The following is a 15,000-nucleotide window of genomic DNA, read 5'->3' on the forward strand; positions in this document are numbered from 1 at the left end:
TCTCACCATGGTCACGCTCTACGTCCAATTTTTATGCTCTGATTGGTCAAAATTTGACAGGTGAGTTCAGGCGGAAAATTTATGCAGCATCTTGAATCTTGTTTACTTTGACAGCTGAAGCTGACAGAGTTTTGTGTCAACTAGTGATGTTTTTAACTGTCTTGTTCCACTGGATGTGCAAAATGAAATTCAGCTGCTATCAGGAGTCTTCTGTTATTCATGGCTAGTTTGTTTATTGGGTTTTTGGTTGAGGAATACGTCGCTTGTCAATGTCGGAAATCCGATTTCGGATGGCATCGTTTTCGTTTTCACCTTGCTTGATGCGTAAGAGGATTGCAAAGTCTGAAGCGATACTGGCTTTTCTTGATACCTTTCAGGAGCTGCATCTCGAATGGTAAGCCAGAGAAATTATTGTATTTGATGTTTGTTTTTTTTTTATCTAATTTAATGAAGTCGAGCGGAGTTTATGCGGTCATTTAGTTTATGCACGTTTGTAAGATTTGAGACAATGATCTGACCGAGTATCAGGTTTGATATAAGCTTACAGAACTTTAAAAGGCCTTTAGACAGTTTCTCACCGCAAATAGAAAGAAAACGTTTAAAGAATATTTAGTTATAATTCTGGCCGGAAAAGAAAGCTTTGACCGATTTTCTTGCCTCGAGTTCGTCTTTGAAAAAAGCACTGTCCTAAAGCAAACACCGGGAAGCCGGCTTAAAACATAAACTTAAGCTTGAAGCTTGAAGACTCAGGATTTTTAGGGATACTTTAATACTTGTCTTCCTGAATGAAAATTGTTGTTTCTGTATATGTTTCACCGAATTATATTTCTTTTATTGATTGTTAGTAGTCTCTCTTGTAATTTTAATCGCTGTGCCGATTGTTTTCAGTCGTTCAGTGAACATCGCTTGCAGGAGTACTCAAAGTGCCGCGCGTTAATAAACCATTAAATGAAAAATAAACAGAATAAATTCTTTATAATGTTGGAGCGTAACTCTGTTAATGTTCATTCAAACACTCGCCACAGCTCGCACTACAAAAGTGAGAACCGGATGGCCGTATAGCTGATTTTGGAAATTTTTTTAACAGTTTATGAATATTGAATGAGTGCAATTTGTATTGTGAAATACTGCTTTCTGTCTGAGGTCTGCCGGTATGATAAAAACAGTAGGGACCTTTAGCATCAGGTTTTTCGGGGAAAACGGCAAACCGCAAACCGCAAAATGTCACGTGACCACGTCCTTGCGGTCACGTTTGCAGTTTGCAGTTCACGTTTGAACCGCAGGAAGGGCTTCCAGCGGTAAGCTATTTACGGCAAGGTTTTTTGCCACAAACAATGGTACAGCCTCGCGTTTAAAGGTATGAACTAGCTTTTTGTATCCGTTTGCGATGTGTTTGTTGGATTTTTGATCTCGAATCAATGAATTATTGCTGATTTTTGGGCGATTAAAGTGATGCACTTCGACTTGATGAAAACAACATGGCGGCCATAAACAATGAACGCGTAGTTCAAGTCAATTTTATATTCCTTTCTGCCGTACTAACAATGGAACGTATTCTGTTCCAATCCAGAGTTAAATTTTTTTTTCCTATCTTGTTACTAAATTCATAACTTAACTCAGTCTCTATCTGGTTCCTTTTTTTAACGTACCCGCATATCACTCCGCGAATATCATTTTATTTTGCTTATTTCCTTTAGACTGGGGAGCTCAGGCTTCATAAAGCCTTCTGGTTTCTTCTGGGCTCCCTTGCAACCTTACAATTCCTATATGTGTGCTTGTATTGTATTGTATTTTGGCTAAATAAAAGTGAACTGAACTGAACTGAACAAATCGAACTGAACGCCTTGCTTAAGTTTGAAATCTCGGCAACGCGAAACTGCAAACGCGTAACTGCGGTTTGCGGTTTGAGGTTTACGGTTTACCTGATGCTAAAGGTCTCTAGTGCCTCATACTACTGTTTCACCTCATATGTGATGTATAAATGGTATAAAAGGTTGGTTTACACGCACCCAGATTTGTTGACAAGATTTTGCAAAGTAAACTTGTCGAACGCAAAAAAGTTGGCCTGATTTTTTTTCCCACTAATTAATCTACGGTGATCAAGAGCCATTAAGGCTCTTAAATGTGATCGAAGATGATTACCAGTTTTTGGGTGTACATATGAGGCTATCAACTCGATGTAAGATTTGGTTCACTCTTGGGCTGTTTGCAAATTATTTTACTCTAAAATCAGGTAGCCTTTCCCTCAAAAGTCACATAAATGTGCTCTAAAGTTAACTGAATTGTGGAATTCGAATACAAGTTTATTGTTTAATTTAAATTATAAATTTATTAATGGGAGCCCCGCTTTTAGCCCTGGCTAAATCTATATATTATATTGATCTATTTTGAATGGCGTGACACTGAAAACCAGCAATAAGAATTGTAAGCGACTGCGCCTGGCCATATTTGCAATGTTTTGGCGGCAAAAAAGGATTAAAGTCTAGCTTTAACTAGCGAAAGATGTTTTGTCTCGATATTTTTTTGACCAACTAGTTAGATTTAACTAAAACAATCATTCCTCTCGCTCTCATGGCCCTCGCAATTCCTCTCGCCCTCTGAGTCAATAGCTATTGACTTAGAGCCCATTCGGGCTCGAGGAATAATTGTTAACTAGTTCCCAGAGTCACTCGGGCGCTATGAATTTGCACTCTCCTAATCTTTATCGCGATTATTCCTACCCACTTACTTTGTCAAATGTAGGCGAACCTAACATGCAGGGCTTGAATACCTAGAGACCTGAAAAAGAGAGAGAAATTTCGTCGTTACTTGTTTACCTTCTTCATGAAAAGTGAAATTAGGGCGATTAAGCATTTTCACGAGGTTTTCGTGCAAAAATGGCAAAGAAACTGATGTACAAAAAAGTGTGATGCAGAGGTTAAGTTGCTATTTTGGCCATTAAACGTATTTTTTTTGTTTCTTGTTTGTTTTGCTTTTGTTACGTTCTCGCTGCCGTCGTTTCGTTGGATCTTAAAGTCGAAACACAAGAGGAAAGATTAAGGAGATGGCTTCATCGTATCTAGAACATTCTACTGTAGCCGTGATTGTCTTCGCTCTAAAACTGTGATCAAATTCTCAGCAACGAAATATTTACAGACTATAAGTGAAATTTTCCCTTCCTTGATGTAGTCTTCCTTCTTAGACTCTTGTTATCATTATAAAATTTTAAAACGTTTGATTCTCTTTGTCTTGCTAGACAGGAATAAGTTTTTAATCGAACGTGAAGCGTCTGGATTAGTTCCATGTGTTTCTGCCGATTTCTAAGAAATCTTTACCCAGCCTTAAAATGAAACTGGCGTTAGTTTTCGTTGTCGTGATGGCAATCAGATTGTTACTTATGAGCTTCTAGCTCATGTGGGAGACAGTGCTTTGTCATTATTCTGTCGTCCATAGTTGGTCACACTTGTAAATCATAAATAGCTGATCACAAGTGATGTTAATATTAAAAAAATACCTGAACATAAAAATTTATGTATTCAGTTCGTTTCATGTTAAGTTGGACTTATATTTCAACAGGCTAATGCGACAAAAGTGAGCGTATGTTTAATTCAAATCTGTCGAATTTAGCTGAGGTAAACGTCGAACTTCATATGCATTGAATTCCCGAGTTTATTGGCTCTCTACGTATGAAATTCGACGTTTAAAGCGGGCCTCAGTCGAAGATGCGGCAAGAGTGGCATTTAAAATGCAAATATGTCGAACTTAACTGAGTGAAACGTCGAGCCTCATATCCATCTGATTTAATTCCTTAAGTTCTTCACAGATGAAATTCGATTTTTTTCCTGCAGAAACAACTTAAACATAAACTAGTTCTGTTTCTTTCAGGGAGAGGGGGGGAAGGGATTTTTGCCTGATACGGGATTAAGTGTTTTGAATTTTCGTGAAAGGTAAAAGAAACGAATTAAAATTAAAATTCGTGAACTGTGAATGGTTTGCTTGTCGTGATACGTGAACTTTAAAATCTTTTATCCAATATTCGTGATTTTCAACTAATTTTTTCGTGAAAGTGAAAGTCACAACTGGAAAAAAAATTTACACTGAAGCCAGTGGACCTTCAAGTGAACTTTTTTAAAAGGTTCTAAAGGACCTAAAGTCGTTCCCTTATATGTCCTAAATGACCTTGCCTGCTTTTCGAGGGTGGTGCTGCAGGTGAGGCATTTGCCCCACCAACTTTCAACTTTTGGAAAACTCAAAATTGAGTAGGTTGAGATACTTAAGCGTGGCAAGCTAAGATCCTTGGACTAGATGATAATACACTGCATGAGGCGATTTGATGTATTAGAATTCGTTGAAGAAACATTCTGTGATTTTATAAATAGATCAAAATTCTACAGTCTTTTGAATTTCACCTGAGAGAAAAAGACTTTAGATCTGGATAGTATTTCCTTGCGTGACCTGGACAGAAGTTGATTGATGAATGGGCCATCATTCGCAAAAGTGTAGATGCAGTTAAAAGGAAGGATTTTTCCAAAGATCTTGATTGTGTCTGTGATTTTTTAGGGAGACCACTTGGAGCGTAACTCGCTACCGCCACAGCTACAAACTCTCAGAGCGCAGTTTGGTTAACTGAGACAGACCTTGGATTGAACGATGTAGTGGCATATCTGAGAAACCTCCGCAGTCGGTAGCTGTTGATCCCTGGTGAAAATCTTTTGAGGATCTTCTAAGATCTTTAAAGATCCTAGAAAGATCCTTGAGGATCCTAGTAAAGATCTTTGATCCTCAAAGATCCTTGCAAAGATCGTCAAGGATACTTAAAATTCTTGCCAAGATCCTCAATTTACTTACCAAGATCTTTGAGATCTTCCAAAATCTTGCAACGATCCTCAACGATCTTAAAGGATCTTCAAAGACCTTGGCAAAATCTTACTAGATCTTTACTAGTCCTATTTAACAATCTATAGCATTACCAAAAATCTTAAGGATCTTCAAAGATCTTGTGACAAACCTCGATCATCTTCAAAGATCTTCAAGTTATTAGTTAGGAGCTAGCCAATATATCTGTTCTGAATATTGCAAGATGATATATGTAAATTTTATGAATCGAAGTTCAAATAAACAAACCTACAGGCTAAGTTTAACTTTGAAGCCATTATAACGGGAAACTTTTTTGCTTCTAACCTGTTGTAGACATTGCATGCATGCATATTGGAAACTTATGCTATTTCTTCTCCAATTTTATTTATCATTGGTCTTGACAAGTCTGCCATAACCTTGTAGAGCCATACAATAACATACTCCAGTGACGATTTGTAACAAAGAGTACAGTTATTTCTGCAGTAAACAAAAAGGAATCAATCAATGACATATCTGTGCATTCGTCTTGAATTTTAATGCTAAAGCTTATCTCTGAAGTTTAAGCTTAATTACGCAAAGTTATTAGAAAACATACCTCTCTGCGATAACCCAGCTGAGTTAACTGACTTGGAAACATGCTTGATGTGAACACAAACTTCGCAATTGATCACTTTGTCTCGAAAATAACATGGATAATAGAAAGACAGTCTTACGAAAATACTCTGTCGCTTGTGAAGTCCGCGTGAATTTGAACTATTCAACGGAAGTTCATTTTACACTTTTCTATTGGTTCAATAGCCGCACGAAATATTTTTAAACATGGCGGTTAATCGAGAACTTGCTCCCGTTTGGTTGAAAGAACAGTTATTTTCATCGTTGATTAGAATATTCTAACGCATTTGAAGTGTTAATTGCAAGAGATAAACTTAGCATTGTTCTTTTAAGTTTGGAAAGAAAATGCTGGACTACATTATAAATCAAAGTAGCGACGAAAAACCTGTCGTGGACGTTCTTCATGTTGGACAAGCTCACAGTTACCCAAAACTGATAAAACTAAAGACACCTTGAACACACCAAGACCACGCCATTTTATGGCCTCAAGGAACTGTTTATTAATTGATCGAAGTGTATAAAAAGGAAACTCAAAAAGCATGTAAAGGAACTGTTCGCATGTTCAAGTGGACTTTCGACCTACTAGGAACACAACTTACTGTAAGAAACAGTGAGAGTGGAAATGATTCTTGCAGTTAAAAAATGGACAATCTAAGTGGTTGAAAAAGTACCTGAAAAAAATAAGGCTTGACCGGGAAACGAATTCTGACCTTTGCGATTGATCGGGTGCAATATTAATGGTTGAAATGACATGAAAAGAAATAATTATATGAAATGACTTGATCATATTTTGAACGCTGTGGCTATATGGCTGGTAACCGGTCAATGTTTTCAAAATACTAAATGACCAGCAGTCCTATATATTCTCAGTAAATTTCACAAATCGAAAAAAACCTATCAGATATCGATTAAGAAAAGTCAAGCGATCCTGAATTGCTTTACAGATCCCAAGTGTAGTGTTTGCTTTACGCTGGGCTCAGAAAACGAAACCGTGCTTTGTGACACTTAAAACGTTTTTCAGGTCGACTGCCAGTAAAGGTGTTGAAAACACTAAATGACCGGCAGTCCGGTATTTTCAATAATATTAACTTATATAAGAATCCCAAAGGAAACCAAAGAATCGACGCTGATGAGCTCTCGAAACGTCTCAATCTTATAAAATTATAACCGATGGACTACAATCTTGGACAAAACTGTTGAGAAAATTGTATACTTGGACAGCATTTTTCTAAACATCGTAGCTGTACCGGTTCTTCCCTCTCCCCCTTCCCCTCAAAGCAATGTTGTTGTGTATTCAAAAGAAAGCCTGATCCCTGGGCGTTTGTGGGAAGCAACATTGAATTGGGGGAAGGGGTTTTCTTTCCGCAAAGGCATCGTTTTGGAAATAGTTTTGTTGCGTAGGAAAGTGGAAATGATGGGGAAAACTTTCTCAAGTAGTTTTGTCCGGGATTGTATTTGACTGGGAAAGGCGATTTGCAGCCTTTAACGCAGCCAAATAAGCCTGTTCTTTATAAATGTAGTACATTTCAAAGAAAAGTAGATAATAATCGCAACATGAGTGAAAACAGAGGCGTTTATGACAAGAAAACCAATTGGTATGTCTTACTTGATTGGAGTGGTCAGTCAAGAACGTTTGCGAAATTCATTTTCCATGGATGGTTTTTACGCGCGCTTTGAGTGAAGAGTAGCGTGCATACATTGCGCTTTTCGAGGACGAAAAGGACGTTTCCGTCAAGCTGATTAGCCAGAAAACGGGAATTTCACCCACTACGATTTGATCAAGAAATAACACATGAAACTTTTGCTGAATTTTCAGAGCGCGTGACCCGACAACTTTGAACAATTTTCCCATCGCGGAAATAGTCAATGGGCAAGCACTTGCAATGAATAAAAGCATCAAATGGAGAGAGGATTAAATATTTACAAAAGCTGCATTTTTACTTTTCACATTTGAATGCTTACTTTTGAAATTGTAGCGATATCCAGTGCAAAGAAACACACTTTGAAATCTAGAAATGTCACGCGCGATAACGTGACAAGATGTACTATCGCGTGACCTGTAAGAGTGCACGTTTTGTCTTCGGGTTACATATGACTGGAAAAAATTATGACCTAAATTGATAATTTGTAAACCAAGGCATGATAAAAGTTGCCATAGTTGACTTGTAATCTTTTTCTCTCCACAATATCTGCAAGTCGGAACGATTAACAGGACATTTTTGAGCGGCTGCGAAGATTAGCAACGGTTAACAACGATTAACAGGGAAGTTCAATAAGAATCAGAAGGTCATTCTGTATTGAAAAGGAAATGGTATTAACCGTTTCCATGCTTTGTTATTCGTAATATTATTCTATCCATGGAATTATCATAAAAAGTTAACCGACTTTTAACAAACAAAGTTTCTGTAACACCCATAGTTTAACCAATTATAAGCTCTGAGAAGCAATTTCCACGTGACGGGAAACGGTTCCATATCGGGTTGACTATTATGTCCCTAAATAAACACTACGAACTCCTTTTCTTTGAAGAGAACCGTCATACAAGTCTTGTTCAGACTCTTTTGAAAAAGATAAATTACTCTTTTCACATTTTCCGAGCCTTCCATTCCGGAACTACAGGAAAATATGTAACAATTAGCACGCGCTGTACGGCTATTGCGAAATCTGACTGTTTTAAAGGGGGTGCTGCAAAAAAAAAAACGTATATGAGGTCGTGCTTTTCTATGAGAAGATGGTCTGGCGTGAAACTTTGTGCCCAAAACAGCTTCTGTAAAGTGCTTTTTATTAGCATGTTTTTGTTTTGTCCTTGCAAATATTCTTGCCAGAAAACGCGAATCACCTTGTACACAATCTTGGACAAAAACTGTTGAGAAAATCGATACTTGGACAACATTTTTCTAAACATCGTAGCTGTACCGGTTCTTCCCTCTCCCCTTCCCCTCAAAGCAATGTTGTTGTGTATTCAAAAGAAAGCCTGATACCTGGGCGTTTGTGGGAAGCAACATTGAATTGGCGGAAGGGGTTTTCTTTCCGCAAAGGCGTCGTTTTGGAAATAGTTTTGCTGCGTAGGAAAGTGGACATGATGGGGAAAACTTTCTCAATTATTTTTGTCCGGGATTGTAGCTTCAAGTCAATTTATGTCACTGCATCTAAAAGAATTATAAATGCGAATAATTAACATATTTGCCGATCTCGGTGTGCCAAGTTAAACTTCTTGCAATTTAATATAAACATTTCATTTTCAAAAGAAGAAAGATAGTATAATTTCAATATTCACTCAAGAAATTTTTAAAATTCTCGGAAGATGAGCTCTCCCCAGAAATAAATAGAGGATCGTTTCAAGACTCTTGAAAAATTCTTAAAAAATACTGCAGATCAGTTGTTTAAAGATGCTGATAAAAAACACTTTAGAAAAGGAACTTCAAAGGATCCTTGAAGGATCCTAATAAGTTCCTTAAAGAATACGAGAGGTCTCTTTAAAGATCCTTAAAAAGATATTTTAAAGTTCCGCCCAGGGATCCTTGAAAGATCCTTGTAAGATCCTTCAAGAAAAATGGAGGATGTTTAAAGATGCTTCTAAAGGTCTTTAAATGTTCAGCCCAAGGATCCTAAAAAGATCCTTCTATGATCCTTAGAAGAACCTCAAAGAAAACCTGAGGGTCTTGAAGGATAACCTTAAAATCCTGAAGCTCACCTTTCAAAGGATCTTTACAAGATCAATATAAGATCCTCAAGGAGCCCTGAAAGACCCTTTAAAGATCTTTGAAGGATTATCAGGTTCAGAGATCTTTTACAGGTCTTTGCAGGTCTTTGAAGACCTTTGAAGATCATTGAAGATCCTCAAAGATCCTGTAAGGATTTTCACAAGGGATTATTTCTCAGACGTCTTTAACCTTGCATTAAAACTATTTCTCGTTGTACGTGCCACGAATGCCGAGTGAGCGGTCGGCCTCTCTCCTTAGAACGCTCAAGACGTATCTTCGAACAACTATGTCGCAAGAAAGATTGAATCACTCACTGCATTATTCTCCAGGTTCATAAGGAAATGACTGTCAAATTGATCATGGCAGATATTGGAAATCAGTTTGTTTCAGCATCAAATGACAGGCAAAATCGTTATGGAAAATTTGATGTCAATTAAAACTTTCTCAAACCACGGTATTGAACGCTAAAAGAAACTGACAATTGGTAATTTTCTACCAAAGTAAGATAAGTTCTGGTAATGGGTTCATGATAACCGTCACGAATAAAGGGAAATTCCATGACCACTTTGCCCACTATGAGAAAGTAGATGTTTGGTGTAGTTGGTGCAGTTACAGTACTTGGTGTAGTTGCTGTAGTTGCTGTAGGTAGGTATAGTGTATGTAGTCAACTATAGTTAGTGTAGTTAGTGTAGTATATGTAGTTGGAGTAGTTGGTTTAGCTGGTGTAGTATGTGTAGTTTGTGTAGTTTGTGTAGTTGCTGTAGTTAGTGTAGTTGGTGTAGTACGTGTAGTTGCTGTAGTATATGTAGTTGGTGTAGTTGCTGTAGTTGGTGTAGTATGTGTAGTTGCTGTAGTTAGTGTAGTTGGTGTAGTATGCGTAATTGTTGTAGTTGCTGTAGTTGGTGTAGTTTGTGTAGTTGGTGTAGTTGGTGTAGTTAGTGTAGCTAGTGTAGTTTGTGTAGTGTGTGTAGTTGTTGTAGTGGTTGTAATATTTGTAGTTGGTGTGGTTGGTGTAGTATATGTAGTTGCTGTAGTTGGTGTAGTATGTGTAGTTAGTGTAGTTTGTATAGTTAGTATAGTTGATGTAGTATATGAAGTTGGTGTAGTTGGTGTAGTTGGTGTAGTATGTGTATTTGGCGTAGTTAGTGTAGTTAGGTAGTTAATGTAGTATATGTAGTTGGTGTAGTTAGTGTAGTTACTTTAGTTGGTGTAGTAGCTGTAGTTGCTGTGGTTGATGTAGTTGGCGCGGTAGGTGTAGTAGCTGTAGTTGCTGTGGTTGATGTAGTTGGTAGTCACTGTAGTTGGTGTAGTTTCTATAGTTAGTGTAGTTGGTGTAGTGTATGTAGTTGATGTAGTAACTGTAGTTGCTGTAGTTTGTGTAGATAGTGTACTTGGTGTAGTAACTGTAGTTGCTGTAGTTAGTGTAGTTGCTGTAGTTGCTGTAGTTGCTGTAGTTGCTGTAGTTGCTGTAGTATGTGTAGGTGGTGAATTTGCTGTAGTTGGTGTAGTTAGTGTAGTCGGTGTAGTTGGTGTAGTTGGTGTAGTTACCGTGGCTGTTGTAGTTGTTGTAGTATGTGTAGTTGGTGTAGTACCTGCAGTTGGTGTAGCTGGTGTAGTATGTGTAGTATGTGTTGTAGCTGTAGTTTCTGTAGTTGCCGTAGTTACTGTAGTTGCTGTAGTAGCTGTAGTTGGTGTAGTATGTGTAGTTGCTGTAGTTGCTGTAGTTACATTAGTTGCTGTAGTTGGTGTAGTTTGTTGTAGTAGGTGTAGTTTTGTGCAGTTGGTGTAGTTTGGTGTAGGTGTTGTAGTTTCATGTATTTATTGTAGGTACCGTATTTTGGTGTAGTTGCTGTAGCATACATGCCATCTCTCCCAGATACGACAACAATCTCCCGGTCTCCCGTACGGGTCATGAAATCTTCCGGACAAAATGGAGTTATGTGCTTTAATTTGGAGTTGATCCCGTCATCTCCAAAAAATTGAATTTTCCTTGATTCAAAGTTCGGTTTCTGGGGTATTTTCGCACATATTTTATCACTGACAAACAATCATAAAAGCTAATTGTGATGGTCTGTACCTCGTGTAAGACTTCATATAATGTCCTAAGCCTATAAGGGACTGGATGGAGTTGTGTTTATCGGGGGAGAAGGGGGGGGGGGTCAGGGGGGTTTGATTATTGATATTCGGGGAGTAATGGAAAAGAAAGAGTCTCCAGATTTTAGATTTCCAGAGGTTGGCATCTCTGCTGTAGTTCGATGTACTTTGGTGTATTACTGTAGAGGCTCTAGGTGGTGTAGTTTCGTATATTTAATTTAATTTGCAGTAGTTCCCGTTGTTGATCTAGTTTTGTGTACTTTCATATAGTGTCTGTAGTTGATGTAGTTTGGTTACTTTTTTTTTAGTTGGTATAGTTTTAGAAATACGATTACGAGATTGTAATGAACATTTAATCGCTTTTTTCCCCCTTTTTTAGTTTTTTTTTACGTTCTCGCAAAAGAACGTAGTAGATTGACGACGGCCAACTAGTTTTCTCCCCAAACTGACACTTGTTTATCTGTGAGCACTACTTAGTATTGGGAGGATCTCGAAAACGTTCTGGTGATTCTTGAAACTTATGCTCTCTAATGGGTAATTAATCTTATATAATGATGATATTTGATATAATTTCATTGAAATTATATGATGTCTTTACCTTTATTTCCTTTCTCTTCATATTTATGTAATTACGCTACACAATGTCTGACTGCATCTAGCACTTGAATTTACGGATCATCTTCATTTTAGCGTCGTTTCCCCTATTTTCCTAAAATCTATGGTCATTAAACCTCAAATAGTGACCTCACTGTAAATACTTTAAAGCATTGCCATTATGTGAAAGTTTTGGTGAATCGAGAGTGCGAATTACTATTCGTCTATTTTTCCCGCAAAAATAAAGAGCCCCTGGATCACATATATTAAATGACCATTTCGACTAACTTCTTCCTGCAATTTTTCGAAGCTTTCTGTGTAGCCTCTCGTTTTTGTTTGTTCCACACCCAGAATTTTAATATTTTCTATAGCTCGCAAAGATTTCTTGTTAAGTACCAGCCTTCTTCCCGATCTCATGCCCTTCCTTTTTCTTTCAAAAATTTCAATGTTTTCTGATAGAGTTTCTGATGATGGCGTTTCTCTTTTCCGTGTTTTTCCGTATTCTCCCGCGGCTCGAAAGACATTTCGATATTGCCTGGCTTTTGATTTTCGCCAACTCCATCTTTTTGGTATGGTCACCAAAAAGCGATTTATGCATTACCAGAAATCGGCGACATTTTGCACCCGCGAAGCATTTGGCACGCGGTTTCAAATTATCAAGATGGCGGCATAAAGAAAGCAGTACGTAGAAAAAACGAAGACTGAAATGACACACTATCAAAGGATTTGAATCAATTTAATTTCTTTTTTGAGGTAGTCAATACAAGGGAGAATGAAAAAGGGGAAACTAGAGTCCGGGCTCCTGTTCGAATGACGATTTTAGAGAGAAGAAACAACTTCGTTTCATGCGTGACTTGGCAGAGTAAAAATAATTTTCAAAAATCAGGGCCCACAGTACACTTAGCCAGCGATATTGTGTATAATAATAATCATATATGAAGTACCTACCTGTAAAGATGGCGATCAAAACAAACTGGAGAAAGAAACCCTACTTTTCACAAGGAATAATAAGCGCAGTGGTGCGTTTTGTACAGCTTTTATCGCAGAAATGGATGTATTTTTACCTCTTTTATCGCACATTTTGCGGCCATTTGGGGAATGGATCAAGGCTGATTTTTATCACGTTTTAAAGTTTGAACATCGATCGATGATTAGAAGGGTCGGCATCAAGGATTCACATCAACGAAATGTTCTAAAATGTGGAGAGAAGGTAGGCACCTCTAAGCTTTTTTGAAAAAATTAGAGAGCTCAAGGAACTGTAACAGCCGTTCGTAAAATGTGTTGTTTGCGGCCCGTTGGCGAACTTTCTAGAGACCAAAACTACCGTAAATAATGATATGGTACGTACACTTTGCATTTAGAGGTCGGCAAATGTCGTGTGTGCTACTTCAGATCTGAAATTTCCACTTCTTCAATTTTCTCCATACATTTCTCTATAACGATCGGCGGCCATTCTTAGAGAGCGGAAGGTCTGGGTCGAGTCTGGGCGTCCACCATTTTGTCTTAAATTTCTGGTAATGGGCATGGAAGAGATCTAGTTTAACCTGCAAGTGTAGGTCGTTGAAAAATGCTCTTAGTTTCTTTCGTATTTGACAGCAGTTGTCAACGTAAATCGCTTGAATTTGTTTCTTTTGTGCAAGATTTGACAAGTTGACATTTCGAAGCCGGCCGCCACAGAGTAAGATCATGTGATTTAACTTCCAAGACCTATCACAACAATAGGTGAAAATACAAGAAAAGGACTTACAGTGAGGTTCTTGGAATTAACAAACTTCTCCTATCATTGCCGTCAGACAGCTGTTAATTTCAGATAGCTAAAACCTGTACCGTACACATACACAGATAGGCTTAAGTTCTATTTTTTTAATTTGAGCATATGCATATGTAAAGACTGGTTGCCTTAAATATATCGTTTACTAGTTTTGTTCTTGGAAAAAGGATTTATTACAGTATCCCTCTAATTATATACGGATATCTGGGAAAGAACAAGAAAACACTTTTGGGAAAAAATGCAATGTAAAATCAGTTTATGATAGTTACATGTATGTATTTTCCTTTGAAATGGAAAAATCAAAAACCAATATAGTCATGAAAATAAAACACGAATCAGTTAAATATAGCTTGTGGTGTCAAACTTTTTTCGTCATTTCTGGCAAAAAGGGAAAATTACTTTTGAGGTCGCTTCTTTTGGGGCTTGTTAATTTCCGGTAGTAAGGGTTTGCTAACACCTGTGAAATCTTAACGCAACTTTCAGGGGGTTGCTTCTTTGGGAGGCTCGTTACTTTTCGAAACTTTTTGGTACTATACCAATGAGGTATTTATTGCTGCGATCATCTACCCAACACAACGCAAAAGATATCTACTAATAATTTTACCGGTTAAAAGCTGTATAAGAAGGGTGATCAATTATGATAATATTCGAAATAAGCGAGTTACCATAGCAACATTATTTCATTAAACAGACAACAACAACAACAACAACACCATAAACATAACAAAATCTGTATTTACCAGGCAAGCGCCCAAGAGACACCGAACAGTTGTTTTGTTACGATTAAAGTATTTTTGGTTAATATCTGTTAGAATAAAATCTTGTATAACTACAAAAACTACAGCAACTACGACAAACTACACCGAACTACACCAACTACACCAAAATACAGCAACTACACCAAACTACAGCAACCACATCGACTACAATATGCCAACAACAGCAACTACCCCAAACTACAGCAACTACACGAACTACAGTAACTACAGTAACTACACATATTACAGCAACTACACAAACTACAGTAACTTCACCAACTACACTAACTACAGCAACTACAGTAACTACAGCTACCGCATATACTACACCAACTACACTAACTACAGCAGCTACACCACCTACAGCAACTACCTGTACTACACCAACTACATAAACTACAGCAACTACACAAACTACACTAACTACACTAACTACACCAACCACATGTACTACACCAACTACACTTACTACAAAAACTACACATACTACACCAGCTACATATACTACACAAACTACAGCAACTACACCAACTATGCTAACTACACCAACTACAACAACTGCACTAACTACACCAACTACACATACTACACCAACTACAGCAACCACAGCAACTACACTAACTACACCAAC

General features: G+C 37.7%; 1 protein-coding gene across 1 annotated transcript in view; it reads right to left on the minus strand.

Moving 5' to 3' along the window:
• LOC140925373 (glycoprotein-N-acetylgalactosamine 3-beta-galactosyltransferase 1-like) overlaps positions 1-15,000 on the minus strand; it is a 42,405-nt gene that overhangs the window by 16,199 nt on the left and 11,206 nt on the right. The window contains exon 2 of the mRNA XM_073375352.1: positions 2,729-2,778. The gene's annotated coding sequence lies outside the window, so the exon portion shown is untranslated. The remainder of the gene's footprint in view (positions 1-2,728; positions 2,779-15,000) is intronic.

This window comes from Porites lutea (genome assembly GCF_958299795.1).
Source record: "Porites lutea chromosome 5 unlocalized genomic scaffold, jaPorLute2.1 SUPER_5_unloc_1, whole genome shotgun sequence".
In the NCBI taxonomy this organism is placed as follows: domain Eukaryota; kingdom Metazoa; phylum Cnidaria; class Anthozoa; order Scleractinia; family Poritidae; genus Porites; species Porites lutea.